Here is a 14,121-nt window from a genome sequence, read left to right as displayed (position 1 = left end):
CAGAAAGCCACTGTCTTCAATTTAGAGTCTCTGTCTCTCTGTCTGTCTCTGTCTCTCTGTCTCTCTGTCTCTCTCTGTCTCTCTGTCTCTCTGTCTCTCTCTCTCTCTCTCTCTCTCTCTCTCTCTCTCTCTCTCTCTCTCTCTCTCTCTCTCTCTCCCACATCACTCTCTCTCTCTCTTTCTTTCTCTCCTGAACTCCTCTATGTGTACGGCCTGTGGATTCACCACATGTACCCCATATGGCTTATAGCTTATGACTAACACAACGTCCCCATCTTAAATCTCTCCCAATCTTTGTTGCGGGAGTTGTTTTCCTTCTTAAAGCATAAGCAAAGAAAAGTGAAAGAATTAAAGCTCAATATGTTATACATATTTTGCTAGGGCAACACATTTATCCTTATTGTGTGTGCTGTATCCCTCAGTATTTATCAATGAAATATAACTATATTCTAACATCTGATAAGTGTTCAAAAATCAGCCAACACCAAAGAATTGATGTTATTGTGAATATGCCTCATTGCATACCTCAGTAAGCATACTAAACACATCCACTCATCTTTGGATACTTTTGATTATTTTAATACAAAGTTTTTGGAGTTTATGTCACATAACAGTTCCTTATAATTCTATTCATTATTTTGTTGTATTAAATAGAAGGTAACAGATATTTACACAGAACTAATCATTCATTTTTATTACAATTATAATTTTGCAAATGATTTTTTATTGACTTACAAAGTATTAAAATTTGAGTGGATTTACATTATTTTCATAATTTTAGGAAAATGGATGAAATCTTTTCTTATCAGTAATTTAATATGGCATACATTAGGAATATTATAAATAAATCGTTTATACCACCAGCATTTCTCCAATTTCTACTTCATGTACTTGGACAGAGCATATACATCCACACGGTGGTGCTCTTTCTTTAGAAATGCCAAGGAGAACCAGCTTGGATTTGCACAGTGCTCTCTGATAAGATTATGCAGGCCTCAGAAATACTAGAAGTTACCAAGAAGGAAATGAAACACATTTCTTATTTATAATTTATTTTGATTGGCTGTTTATTTTCTAAAAATGCTAATACTGGAGTAGGTTTTGACAGCAATTGAAAATTGAAAAATCTAGATTATTTTTAAATGCTTAGAGATAAAATCCGAATCTGAAAATGTGTCACAGGCCTCAGCAGGAAACAGAGAGGACATAGTCAGGAGATAAGTTTAACCAGAAGTCCCTCCACTAAAATACACAGACTCTAAAGCCTAGGATGCAATGTGGATGCACATATCTAATCTTTACACATTAGGCTAAGACAACAAATGAGTTATACATTTAGTGCATTTTATTAACTGGAATTCAGCTACTGATGAAAAGAAGCAAAAATGTAGATAGAGGATCATTGTAGGAGAGAGAGAGAGAGAGAGAGAGAGAGAGAGAGAGAGAGAGAGAGAGAGAGAGAGAGAGAGAGAGAGAAGGAGGAGGAGGAGGAGGAGGAGGAGGGGGGGAGGAGGAGGAGGAGAAGGAGGGGGGGAGGAGGAGGAGGAGGAGGAGGAGAAGAAGAAGAGAAGAAGGAAGAAGAAGAAGAAGAAGAAGAAGAAGAAGAAGAAGAAGAAGAAGAAGAAGAAGAAGAAGAAGAAGAAGAAGAAGAAGAAGAAGAAGAAGAAGAAACAGGTATTTCCGCCACAATTTTCTCATAGATCTTATTTTAGGTGGAGGGTGGGAGGACCGGTCTGCTCTCTTTAGGTCCTCAGTTTCCCCCAGCTCCCTAGTGTGTAGCATCTGACCCTGCTGAGGCCTGGTCTAGTATTTAGAATTTTATATGCTTATGTTATCCCTCAGCAGACCTCCAACTGTTTCTTTGGCAACAAACCAAAGGTCAAATAATGTTCCAGTACTGAAAAGCAAATTGAATAGTTTGTGTGTGCACTTCAGGCACAAAAAAAAAAGTGTTAAGCAAACACTGCTATTATTCTAAGAAAATCCCAGTTAGGTATATATATATATATATGTGTGTGTGTGTGTGTGTGTGTGTGTAAAAAGACATTTTTTTTCTTTAAAAATCAGAAAGCTGAGGACATCGAACACAAAATGAAAAAAATTCTCTCTGAAAGATTTTTTTTTTCCTACGGCCGGGTAGAGTCAGCTGGATCACGTGGCCCATATGACAGAGCAGCCTGCTGAACATCATGGACTTACAGAGCCCTCTTCTGTCCCAGGTTCCGCTCAAAACTAGCAGCTTTGTGGTCATAGGAGCTAGAGTATCATGCTCACGTGAAGAACATGCTATCTCCAAACTCCAAATAGGCTCAACAAGTTTCATGGTTTTTACTTAGTGGCAAGAAGGGGCCTGGCGCAGCAACTTCTTTACAGTGTTCTCAAGCTGCGTTGCAGCCCTCAGAAAACACGTATTTCTGATGGTCTTTGGAACCCCTAACCATAAATTTATTTTTGTCGCTCCTTCATAACTGTAATTTTGCTACTGCGTGGTGTCTCTAAGACCATTGGAAATGTGCATTTTCTGATGGTTGTGATCCATAGGTTGAGGGCCAGTGCTAGAGGGGCTTGGTGTGGCCCATGTCATTATAATTTGGGAAGTTTAGCTAACATAAAAGTCTCTTGAATTTTGTTTGGATTTATTTCTTATCCCTTGATGTGCACATGCTTTATCAAGTCCAAAGTGGTTCCTGCCTCCTGCTCACTTGGTCCAATTAGCAAAATGACAATATCATGGATCAGTGTGATATTTTGAGGTTAACAGGTTGCCTGTCAAGTAAAATTTTACACAGGGCTGAAGAATTAATATACCTCCGAGATAGAGAGATAAAGGTTTGCTTCTGACCTTGCCAGTAGAAAAAATTTCTTCTGATGGTCCCTATGGACAGATATAGAGATAAAGGTATTTGCTAAATCAGCTGCCTATAAGGTACCTAGATAGGTGTTAATCTGCTCAAATACGGAAATCACATCTGGTAGAACAGCTGCAATTGGAATTTCTACTGGATTGAGTTTCCTATATTCAGCTGTCATTCTCCATGATGTGCATAAACTGCCACATAGGGGAGTTTGAGGAAAATGTGGTGGGAACCATCACCCTTGCATATTTCAAGTCCTTGATCATGGCACTAAGTTCAGTTTTTCCAGGGACATGGTATTGTTTTGGGTTCAGTGTTTTCCTTGTAAAAAGGAAGTGCTCATGAACTTTCCAAGTATAATAGCCTTTCCTTCACAGGTCAGGAAATTAATGTAGTACACTGACAACTTCTAAGTATATCTCTCCCAATTATGCATTCTGGAACCAACTTTTTTCAGTATAGTATCTAACAATGCAGCTATTAAATACTGAATGAAATAAAATAAAAAAAACCTAGAAGATTCAAAACCACCCATATTCATGGAATGTTGGAATTAATCCTGTTAAAAGAGTAAATTACCAGTAACCACCAATACAGACTCACTGTAATCATTATCAAAATTCTAATCACATTCCTCATAGAACTAGTATTTTTAAAAACTTAAAATTGACATGGAAGTACCAAACACTCCAACTGTCCAAGGTAATTCTGAGTGAAAAGTGTGTGGGCGGAAGTGTTATCATACCTGACCTCAGATTATACTACAGAGCAATCATAACAAAAGCAGTAGGATACATACACACACACACACACACACACACACACACACACACACACACACACACACACACTCCAGACAAATAAGACCACTGGAATACAATGCAAGACCCAGAAATAAATCATAGAGCTATAACCATTGAGTTTTAACAAAGGTACCAAAAACATTCATTGGAGCACATGAGAGGAGACATCTTCTGTAAGGAACAAGGAAAATGAACAGTTACATATAAGAATAAATCTTGACCCTGCCTGTAATTTTGAAAAATAATCAACTGAAATCAAAGCAGATGTTAGGATAAATCTGAAACTTTGAAATAGAGAAAATACTTAGGGAGAACACTTCAGGTACGAGCATAGGCCACAGTTCACTAAAATGACACAATAAAGCCCACCATCATATTAATATGTCAATGAAAAGGTTAGAATAACAGACATGAGGATTTATTGTTGAAACCGTCTAAAACATCGAAAAAAAATTAAAGCTTCCACTGATTACTTGAAGGTAAAAGTTTCACTCTTGTGTCAAGTGACTAAAAGCTGAAGATGCTATTTTCTTTTCCTTTTTCTCATTACTCTTCCCCTCTTCCAGCTGCTCAGTTCTTCTTTTCAGGGTGAGTGGCTGAGATGATGTTTTACAACTGTGTTATGTTTATGTTTTTATAACTGAATCGGCAAGAGGATCAGTCTTAACTTTAGTCACCAAGAATTATCACAAATAGTCTCAGAACAGACAAATGCAGATTTAATTTTATGTGTGAGATACTGATGCTCTGTGATTATGAGTAGCTTGTCTAAAATCAAAGAGCTAGTGAGAAAAAATATTAAATTAATAAAACATAAGCTAGTTTATGGCCATTAATCAGATATCATTCCTAGCTCACAAAACCACAGTATTTAATAAATACTGTGTTTCTGTCTCCCTCTATGAAATTAGAGACTAATACTATTATTATTAGTCTAAAGCAACCCCTTTAGACTAATTCCACAGACGACTGGAAGTTTTAATCAGACAAAAGATTAGAATCATTGGTCTCATTGGTCTTGGTTATGACCACAGGTTTCAATGCTCTCACTGAACCTGGAATGTAGGAGAAAACGCAGACATGACCTAGTGGTCAACATACCTGGCATAACGTACTTCTAAATGAAAAGCATGGCACATCAGCTCCTCAGTACTCCCAGGAGTCAGAACACTGAATTCTGAAGTAGGGTGAGTAGCCAGTACCTGGCCTGCAGGTGAGTCTCCACTCTCCACATCCTCTTTTATGTGCGTCTTCCACACAGAGACCCTGGTGGTATGAGCTGTCCAGTATGAGGTAATGTGCTAACCATTCACAGTCAATAGGTTTCCACTGTATCAATAGTGGTTTGCATGCAGTAAATCTGACACTGTTCCCTGAAACCATTGCCAGTGGTTCATCTCTGGGTCCTTTACCAACCCATGGGCATAGCATTCTTGTCCAGGGATGCCCCAGTAACAAGGGCACTGGATATTAACAAATAGACAGACTGGCAACCCAGTGAGCCCCTGGGGCCATTCTGTATCTACTTCCTAAAATTGGAATTATAGGTGTGTACAACCACACAAAGATTTTCATATGGGTGCCAGGGATCCAAAACTCTGGTATTTATGCTTGTACAACATGTGCTCTATCTAATGAACCATTTCCCTATCTCTATAATATTTTAATGTATAAATATTATACAATTTCCTCACATAAAAGAGGCTTAATACCATGTTTTCCCATAGTACTTGGGGAAAAAAAAAAACAAATTCTTACATGACTCAACATGATCTAACTGTTGCCTCTCATGACTCAACATGATCTAACTGTTGCCTCTCATGACTCAACATGATCTAACTGTTGCCTTTCATGAGTCAACATGATCTAACTGTTGCCTTTCATGAGTCAACATGATCTAGTTTTTGCCTCTCTCTTCTCATGTTTAATGTCACCTTGCCTTTAGTTAACTCAACATCTATCGCATTTAGGTTCTATCATCTTAGGGGCATTTGTAACACACTCTCAGGGACCTGAGAGTTTAAAAGCAACAGATATTACTTCTGTCACAGTTCTGGGCAGAACTTGTCCAGAACTTAAACTTCAGCAGATTTGACACTTTCTATCAGTTCCAGTAGATAATTTTCCATGTCTCTCTCCCACTTTTCTGCTATTACCATCCTCTGTGTGTCTTTCTGTCTACTCCCCTTCTCATACGGGTAACAATCAATAAATTTAGAACCCTACATTCAGAGTAACTGCACTTTAAGATGCTTAAACAATTGTAGCTACAAATAAGCTATTAATATTACACTCTAAAACTCTGAGTGGGCGTGAATTTTGTGAGGACATTTTTTTCTCTGCTATATATTTTAATGCTATTACATTTGTTCTGATCATAGGCTAAAAAGAATAATTTCAGTGAAAGAGTTTGCATCTAATATATATATATATATATATATATATATATATAACACTATATACATGCAAGTATATATACTAAATAAAAGTATAAATACATATTTATACTATATATATGCTACATGAAATATATATTTATGCTACATAAAAGTGTAAGTATATATATACTTTTATTTAGTATGTATATAAACAGTAAATACAATTATAAGGTAAATTTATACAAGTATGTATATATACACTAAATATAATTATAAAGGTAAACCTATAAAGATATAAATGTGTGCTTGTGAGTGTGTATGCTTCCATACTTTGTGATTAATTAGAAAAATGAGGATCCCCACCCATCGCTGTCCCAGAATCTTAATATAACTAACTTAGTTTAAGTCATATACTCAAAGGAAGGTAGCAGGGAGTTATTGCAGTATTTAAAATATGAAGAAAGACAATTTCAGTTAAGCAGTGAGAAATACTATTAATGAAGAAAAGAATGTGAACAAAATATTTGAAAATATAAATAGGCACTAATGATAACACATAAAAAGTAATAAACAGGCACAGTGATCAGATTTACAGAACTACTCATGGATTTCTTCCTGTTGGGAGGTTCTCAAATCCAATCAGAGAACAGTTGGTTACTTCTGTGACATACAGTATTACCATTATTGCACAAGTGACTACATCATGCTCTACAGGTCATTCTCAAAGATTTTAGGATTACAGCTGTCTAAGACCATTGGTGTATTTTCTCCCTCATAGCCTGCGTGGTGTCTCTTAGCTATTTTGTTATGGAGTAGGGACTAAGGCAGTGGAGATGTTAAGCAACAAAGCTAACAAAAGTTCTAATGCATTTAAATAAAGAACTTTCTTGGCTACTAATCTCAGTAAGGACTATAGAGTCTTTTAACCTGTTAGAAAAAGAGGATTATTTTTTTTTCTTTACAGACTGAATCCAGAGTCTCATGAATGCTCTCCCAGCACTCTACTCACCAATGAGCTACATCTCCATCCTTTCTTTTTACTTTTATCAGTTTTTATTTTTAAGGTAAAGTCTCACTAAGTGGTCCAGGTCAGGACTTGTAAGCTAGAACAGTCTTGCAGTCCTCCTGCCTCATGCTTCCTCTTCTTAAGAGTTTCAGGTTTATGTTACCAGGCCAGATAGGACTAGTTGACTGATTGGTTGATTTGTTGATTTTGATGCTGTTAAAAAAAAAAAAAAAAAAAAAAAAAAAGATCTACAATGCTGAGAAGAGTCACATCCTAATGAGGGGAAGAAGAAAAGAGCCTTCTTACATGTTCCTATTAAATGTAACCTTGAAAGTGCATAGGCAAGTTAGATGTGGGTCTATGAATACTGACTGATGGAATTTAGATGGGTCTGTGCATGAAGCCTTCATACACTTTAGGAAAGCATGCATTTTCATAATTACATTATGGAAACACATTTGAATTCTTGGCACTCCTCCAACATTAATTCAAATGAAATGTCCTTTTGTGTATCTACAGATATTTACTTGCAAAGCTATCTTGAAAAACAGAATTATTTTGTCTTTAAATAAATGTTCTTAGGTATTTGAAAATCATTAAAATATGTGGGATTTCTTTAATATGTTGAGGACTGTAGAATTAGGCTTCTCACAGGCAAGTAAATAGAATTCTTATCTGTGCATAGATTCTTATCCTTAGAATTATATAGTTTAAATTAGCAAACCACTATCCTATAATCTAGTACAAATAGTAGCTTAGAGTCCATAGAAACTGATCCATAAGTAAGAGCTTTTAAAGCTGTGGGAAGGAAGAAGGGAGTGGGGTGGAGGAAGAAGGATATATCGTCTTGCTACACAGAACTGACTGAACTATTAATACTAGATATGTCGGTTGGGGATTTAGCTCAGTGGTAGAGTGCTTGCCTAGCAAGCACAAGGCCCTGAGTTCGATCCTCAGCTCCAAAAAAAAAAAAAAAAAATACTAGATATGTCTTTGAACAACACTGAACCAAGTCCAATTTGTACTAGAAATAATTTCCAGGAGGAGGGAAATAAAATTCCAGTATTGACAAACTTAAAATAAATTAAATGAAATTACCGATTTTAAGTTCAAATCTTCTGACTATGACACAGCTATGGAAATCATGAACTCACAGCAACCCGGGGACCTGCACAAGACCTGTATAAATCAAGCCAGCCAAAATTCCAGCATAGATGAGGATAAAGGTCCTCAGGCCCCACACCTAGTATTGAAGAGATCCTGGCTGTAGGTAGTTTCTGGGGGAAGGAGAATCATTCTTTCTTGAGGGTATGGCCACTAGGTAGGTGTCCCATGCTCTGATAGATGGCCCCACAACCATTCAAATGTGGGCAGCGCTAACTGGACTTAGTGCATAGGAAAAAGAAACAGGGAGTGGGGATGTTGAGGAGACATGGAGGGAGTTGGAGGAAAGAGAGGATGAAAATCATATTTCATTGTATACATATATGACAGTATGAACAATAAGGACGTTTAAAAAAAAGAAACAGAAAAAATACTTTCCAGTATCTTAAATTTTAAAGCACACTAACATAAAGCTTAAGTTATCATTAATAATCCTGGCATTTTGCTTTCCTACAGGATTTAACTTTTTTACATAGTTGCAAAGCAAAAAGAATGGAGTATTGCTTTACTAATGACCGCTGTGTTTTTCTGTCTCAGCATGCAGATGCTGTATTTTAGTTCCTGATGTAATACATCCTAACCCATTTCTCCGTTTAATTAACTAAACTTTCATTAAAACTTGGGCTTCTGCAACTTCCTAGACGGAAAATTGACTTGTATTTGATTTTGTTGTGTTCATAGCATATCAACTTTTGTTTCAATTATGGCCTTATGTGTCAAAGCACTTCATGTTCATGCTATCGTTCCATCGTTTCAGGAGCCTGTGAGAGTCCTAGGTAAAGGGATACATTTTTATAAGACGTGACAGGAAGGAGAAAGAGAAAGACAGAGGGGGAGAGAGGGAGAGAGAGAGAGAGAGAGAGAGAGAGAGAGAGAGAGAGAGAGAGAGAGAGAGACAGAGAGAGAGAGAGACAGAGAGAGAGAGACAGAGAGAGAACACTACATGAACACATGAGCACTCAGGAGAGAATTAAAAGACAGAGATGAGAAAGCATCCAAACCTGCTTTTAACTTGGTTTTGTTTAAACATTGTGCAAACAACAAAAACAAGCTATTACTCAAATCCTGACCTACAGAAAAATGAAATAAAACGTGTTTTATTGATCCATGGAATAGGTAGAAATTTGTGGTGCAGCAATAGAAAGTCAATCTGTTTTACAAAACAACCTGGGAACGTACTTCTTGCCTCTGTCATTTAGAGGTTATAATAGTTGGTATAATCCCATCACTAAATAATTGCAGAATTCATCTGAAAAAATCAGAGTCCAAGAGTATTATTTGAGTCTTTTTATTTTTTATATAATGTTGATTTAAGGTTTGGCTTTACAGGAATTGGTCAAACTTATCTATCACTTAAATCTATCAATATAAATTGTGTTTAAACATTCGCATTTTTCGTTGTCTGAAGGAACTTAGTGAGAAACAATCGTTAAAGCCTGCTCTAATTGCTTGATGCAGGTGTCGGGGAGTAAACCCAGGGCTTTGCATCTGGTGAGCAAATGCTCTGTCCAGGCACTCGGATGTTATTTGTCCCTTCCTGCTGGCTTATTCGATGAATCTACAAGAGAGTTACAAATATCAATGCATTTTAAATAAACATTATGTTTTGATGATCTTCTATAAAAAGATGATGTATACTAATTTCTGCTACTATCTGCATTTTCCTATTTTTAACTGTTTTTTGTTTTGCTCTTTCTCCTGCTTCTTTGAACAAATACTCTTACTATTGAGTCACATTTCTCTTTTTTTTTTTTTTCGAGACAGGGTTTCCCTGTGTAGCTTTGTGCCTTTCCTGGAACTCAAGCCCAGGCTGGCCTTGAACTCACAGAGATTCTCCTGGCTCTGCCTCCCAAGTGCTGGGATTAAAGGCGTGCGCCACCACCGCCCGGCAGATTCACATTTCTCTTATTTATATATTTTATCGCTATAAATTTGTAAGGTTTGGCTGCCTTCCACATGGCAACCTGTCAACAGCTCAGTATCATTATTTTAAAAGACATTATTTTCATTTTTAATTCCTCACTGACCAATGACTTAAATGGAGGTATCTACCTTAATTACTCTGAATTTTAGTACTTTATATTTATCTTTTAGATTACTTAATTATAGCATTAGTTTGTAATTAAACTCTTATATTGAAAGAAACCATTATTCATTATTTCAATTCTTTAAAATATATTGAGTCTCCATATGAAATTCCTGTATGATGAATTTTGAGTAAAAAAAGAACAAAGTTTAATACATAATCATGAATCCAAGCTTGTTTATCATATTCGTCTTTATGGATGTTTTCATCAGTCTAGTTAAATACTGAAAGGTTGCTATATTTAATTCATAACTGTAAACGCAGGAATATTTAAAATTATTCCATTCTGTTAGCGTATTAGTTTTATGTTGAGCCATCCCTCTTCCCAGATTTCATTTTTTTTCTGAAAGGATGCAATTATTGTTACACTTTTGGCTTCTTTGTCAAAAATCAGAGGTTCATAGATGTGTGGATTAATGTCAGATTCTTCAGTTTGATTTCATTGATCCACATGTCTGTTTTTATGCCAATACCAAGCAGTTTTTATTACTATAGCTCTATAACAGAGCTTAAAGTCAAGGATGGAGATTCCTCTGGAAATTTCTTTATTATACAGGATTATTTTGGCTATCCTGGGTTTTTTGTTTTTCCATATGAAGTTGAGTATTGTTCTTTTGTGGTCAGTAAAGAAACCACAGAGACAGCTGACCTGAGCTGGTGGGAGCTCACAGACTCTGAACTGACAGCTGGGGAACCTGCATGGGACCTAACTAGATCCTCTGAATGTGGGTGAGAGTTGTGTGCCTTGATCTGTTTGTGGGGCCTCAGGGGGCAATAGGAGCAGGACTTACCCTGCATATATGAACTGGCTTTTTTGAGCCTATTCCCCATGGTGGGATAGCTTGCTCAGCCTTGATGCAGGGGGGAGGGGCTTGATCCTGCCCCAACTTGGTGTGCCAGCCTGAGTTAACTCCCCAAGGGAGGCCTTCCCCTTCATGAGGAGTGGTTGGAGGGCTGGGTAGGGAGGAGGTGGGGGAGAGCAGGAGAAGGAGAGGGAGGAGGAACTGTGATTGGTATGTAAAATGAAAAAAAAAATTAAATCAAAAAAGAAATTACTTCTTATGGAATTTAACTTTAATTTGTTATTTTTCTGCTCAAAGTTAATGTAACTAATATACTCATTTAAAAGTTGGAAACGGGATAGTGGTTGGAATGCCTACTTTCATTTGAAAAACGTGCTTGGTAGAAAACAGAGATACAAATTCAACACAGTAGTATTTCAAGATAGGGTTCCTAGGAAGATGCTCTTAAGAAATTACTGCAGAAAAAGTTGTTATACAACAATACTATACTATACAAAGCACTATCAGCAGCCGATGAAAGGTGACAGCAGGAGACATGGTATTCCCCAGGGAAGAGAAGAGCAAACCAGTGTCATGCAGTCAGCTTTAAAATATACATGTAAGGAACACTGTACACACTGAGTAGCTTGTATTTATGTATATACATATATACATGCAATAACAATTATGAAAAATAGGCCATAAATATTTTCATTATTTACAATGATAAATAATAAATAAATAAGCACATTCACAGCACTATTCATAACAAGAAAATTATTGATTCAGCCTAGAGCCCATCAGCAGATGAATGAATACAATGTGGTGTACATTGGGACATACAATGGGCTTTTACTCCGAGTTATATCATTTTCAGGAAAATAGATGAAATTAGAGACTATCATGTTAATTGAAATAAACCAGCTCCATGGAGACAAGTACTGAATATCTTCTCTCAGATGTTTAATGTAAGCATGAAAAATAAATGAAAGGAAAAAGAAAGTCATAAAATTGAAGTAGAGAACACCAGGGAAAAGTGTAGAGAGGAGATGAGCATGAGCAGTGAATATGCTCAAATAGATAATTTATGTAAGGAAATGTCTGATGAAACGCCTTCCATTGTCTAATTAACATATGCTAATGTCTTTTTTTCCAGTGTGAAAGATACAGATACTCATGGGAGACCTATACAGAAATGGAGGAGGGTCAGGCACTGGTGGTGCACACCATTAATCCCAGCACTTGGAAGGCAGAAGCAGGCAGATCTCTGTGAGTTCAAGGTCAGCCTGGTCTACAGAGCGAGATCCAGGATAGGCTCCAAAGCCACACAGAGAAACCCTGTCTCAAATAAATAAAAATTTTAAAAAGATACAGTAATATGTGGTGGTATTATGTTCCCCAAAATATTGTGTACCTTAATAAACTTATCTGGGGTCAGAGAACAGAAAAGCCACAAGATACTTAGGCTAGAAAATGTTAGCACACGCCTTTAATCCTAGCATTCCAGAGACAGAAATCCCTCTGGATCTCTGTGAGTTCAAGGCCGCATTGGAAACAGCCAGGCATGGTGACTCACGCCTTTAATCCCAGAAAGCAGCCTTTAATCCCAGGGAGTGGTGGTAGAAAGCAGAAAGGTTTATAAGGCGTGAGGACCAGAAACTAGAAGCATTTGCCTGGGTAAGCATTTGGCTGGTTAAGCTTTCAGGCTTTGGAGCAACATAGTTCAGCTGAGATTCATTCTGGATGAGGACTCAGAGGGTTCCAGTCTGAGGAAACAGGACCAGCTGAGGAACTGGCAAGGTGAGATAGCTGTGTCTTGTTCTGTCTCTCCGATCTACCAGCATTGACCCCAATAACTGGCCTTGGGATTGATTTTATTAATAAGAACTCTTTAAGATTCATACTACAGTAATATGTTAACAGAGTATATAATTGTTGTAGTGGTTTTCAGAGGACATTGGTGAACTCTGTGAGTGAAATACTTGAACTTTCAATTTGCTAACACTTCTCATCCTACAACACTTATAATTTTCTCATTGCACATTAATGGCTTCCAATATCTCTTGAAGAATAACTGAATTTTTATAAACTGTTTAGGGCATGTTCCTGTTTTTTCTTGATTTTTATAACATTGGGTCATTTTTAGTACATATTGTAGTATGAATCTTAAAAGTTCTTATTAATAAAACAAACCTGAGGCCAGTTATTGGGGTGAACTGGAAGATCAGAGAACCAGAACAAGCAACAGCTACCTCACCTCGCCGGATCCTCAGCTGGTCTTGTCTCCTCAGACTGGAGGCCTCTGAGTCCTCATCCAGAATGGGTCTCAGCTGAATTGCTGCTTGAAAGCCTGAATGCTTAACCAGCCAAATGCTTCTATAGTTTCTGGTCCTCACACCTTAAATACCTTTCTGCTTTCTACCACCACTCCCTGGGATTAAAGGAGTGATGAGTCACCATGTCTGTCTGTATCCTTGAACACATGGATTTCTGCCTCTGGAATGCTAGGATTAAAGGCGTGTGATATCACTGACTATCCTTTATGTTTAATATTGTGGCTGCTCTGTCTCTGACCCCAGATAAGTTTATTAGCATGCACAATATTTGGGGGAATACAATACCACAACATATAATGTTAATTTTTTTTTAGAATTTCAAACATGCATACAGTGTATTTAGGGAATATTCCCACTATGTAGTATTCTTTTGAAATTTGTGGGGGTTTTTAACGACTATTAACTTATTTTGTGGGTATGTGGAAGTGTTTATGTGCATGGGTATGTACGTGCCATGGTGCTTACATGGAGAGGTATGAGGGTGACTTGCAAGGGTCTGTTCTTTCCTTTTACCACATGGATTACCCTGGATTGAACATAGGTCCTCAGGCTTGGAGGCAGGCACTTTTAATCACAGAGCTATCTTGACTGCCCCTTTATGCATTATTTGGTCAACATAGACCTTAGTAGGAAGAAAGAATTCTGAAGGGTGTTAACTTTAATTGATCATGAATATATAACAGTCTTTATAAGTGCCTATAGTGGATATAA

The 14,121-nt window shown here is 37.1% G+C and overlaps 1 protein-coding gene and 1 non-coding gene across 15 annotated transcripts in view; one reads left to right on the top strand and one right to left on the bottom strand.

Moving 5' to 3' along the window:
• Ppfia2 (PTPRF interacting protein alpha 2) overlaps positions 1 to 14,121 on the bottom strand; it is a 461,179-nt gene that overhangs the window by 341,056 nt on the left and 106,002 nt on the right. The gene's annotated exons all lie outside the window — the stretch shown is intronic.
• On the top strand, positions 7,934 to 8,006 carry Trnaa-agc (transfer RNA alanine (anticodon AGC)). Its single transcript has one exon. It is a non-coding gene; the product is annotated as a tRNA-Ala (tRNA).

The sequence above is a fragment of the Peromyscus californicus genome, unplaced genomic scaffold (assembly GCF_007827085.1).
Source record: "Peromyscus californicus insignis strain IS unplaced genomic scaffold, ASM782708v3 Scaffold_24__1_contigs__length_46423439, whole genome shotgun sequence".
NCBI classification, from domain to species: Eukaryota; Metazoa; Chordata; class Mammalia; order Rodentia; family Cricetidae; genus Peromyscus; species Peromyscus californicus.
Note: the sequence above shows the minus strand (reverse complement) of the source record. Positions and strands in the feature narration are given on the sequence as shown.